Source organism: Fusarium oxysporum, chromosome 9 (assembly GCF_000149955.1).
Source record: "Fusarium oxysporum f. sp. lycopersici 4287 chromosome 9, whole genome shotgun sequence".
Lineage (NCBI taxonomy): Eukaryota > Fungi > Ascomycota > Sordariomycetes > Hypocreales > Nectriaceae > Fusarium > Fusarium oxysporum.
This window is the reverse complement of record NC_030994.1, coordinates 2,579,910-2,581,993: the sequence shown is the minus strand read 5'-3', so window position 1 is coordinate 2,581,993 and position 2,084 is coordinate 2,579,910.

The following is a 2,084-nucleotide window of genomic DNA, read 5'->3' as shown; positions in this document are numbered from 1 at the left end:
TTCAAGCTCCAAACATATTCCTTGTGTTGGGAGATGATTGTGCAGCTAGCTCAATTGGTGAACCGCAACTAGCAAACTTTCATCTCTTCCAGGAAAAGTACATGCGGGAGACAAACACTCAACCCTCTAACCACACGGCCCTTTCTCGTACCATGATTACAGCAGCCATATAACAATCGAGGTCCTCGGACTTCGGAGAGAGCGTGATTCATTGGCCAAAGTCGGGATCTCGTCAGGGAAAATAAAAATCCACTGAGTAATCAGACAATTCGTGTTGCTCAGTTCCGCCAGGCCCGCAAGCAACCCTAGATCGTAGGTAGCAGACAGGGGCGTCTCTCAACATTGCATTGGGACCCAGAAGTCCTCGATCTACTCCATAATACAGCATTTCCACCAGGCGGATGCTTCTTACTCCAAATGGCATATCTTTGCTAGTCCGGCGGTCCGGTAACTCAAGAGGTCGTGGGATTCAGACAGAGGGAAAATGGCCCCGTCGAAAAGTTTTCCCGTACCAGAAAGCTCCCAACTTGCAGCTTGCATATTTCGACTCCAAAAGTGAGACACGGAATATGCATAAAGATGTAGCACTGTGGAACCCTTCTGCAGAAGTGCAGCAAGTTAGAGCCAAGAACTTTTTTGATCAAACTTCGTAGCGGAGGTTGATGGCTTGTGTGCCATTTGCACAGCAGCCGTGCCGGGTCTGGAAGAAACGATTGTCCAAACCGGAAGCAAATTGTTCGTTACAATTTCATGTCTCAAAAGAGCTCCAGCAACGGAACAGCGCGGAGGCTGTTGACCAGACATAGGTGACGATTGTCAAGTGGAGACGACGTCGACCAGACGGTATCCTTGTATCTTGCGTGGCTTCCTTTGGGAAGCAAACTCCTCTTGACAACGTTCGTTGTTGCACCTGTTACACGTTCAACCAACAGGCACCCCCAGGCAAACATATGCGTGTTGGTAATGTGGATGAAGTTTGCCTCGGCTGGAAGCAGTTGATAGTGATAACGTGATCTCGGCCTTCTGCAAGGAGTCTGGAGATGCTGACGTTGAGGTGCAAGGTTGCGAGACACGGCCCCCCGGCTCTTCAACTTTGTATTTCTAATATCGTGGCCAACTACTTTGAACCTAGAATATGCACTTCGGGTTCGGGAGAAGCAGAGGAGCGAAGGTGCTGTGGCAGTCGAAGTTCGTATAGATCGAGCTATCGAACTTTGTGACTGGTATATGTTAAAAAGCTAGTGGTTTAGAGAGCAGCCATAAAGAAAGCAAGTTGTCGCGGGGATCTAATTTCCCGACAATCCGTGGGCATTTCAGATATTCGACCACAGCAGTTGATCATCTCATAAACTAGTGGCGCACAATTCATAAAGTTCCGATGTGTGATGTGGGCGCCTCATACGAAGATCGTTTTATTCATCACGGTTGATAAACTGCACTGTGAGCAACTGTTTGCTATGGTTTCGGCATTGTGGCGAAGTGCCAAGTCGCCAACAGCTGAATAGTCACATAGTGTAACACTTTAAAACGGGTGCCACTGCTTTGAATCAATAGGCCATAACGGCTGTGACTGCGGGGTGTTGCGAAAGGATGGATGGTTGACCCATACGTAAGGGCGGATTCTATACTGTGAGAAATATATTGAAGGGATGTTGATTGTGTCGTGTGTCCTTTGGGGGCCAACAAGATGTGTAAGATTCTTGTGGAGGAAGGAAGAGAATGTAGCTCGCAAACCAAGACCATATTGGTAAGGTTACAGTCGGGAATGTCAGTGATTGATTAACGTGGGCGGCTGAGGCTAGAGGCAAGGCTGACATTAGATTGTTTGCAGTAGAGTAGCAATAGGGTTCAATGACGCCTGCAAATTAAAGACCTGAGCGAAATTGTATTAGCGGGAACGCCCATCCTAAGCCGCGATTGACAGTGGTAAATCGTTAATTAATTAGCAATTGATCGTGTCGTTGTGGTAAACTGCAACCCAGCCGGTATAACAGGGACGGATATGAACAGGGGTAAAGCCGTCGTTGGTACCGGGGAGGCTTCGCGGAAGCAGGGGTCCGGTACCAGGTGTCAGGGATCAGACA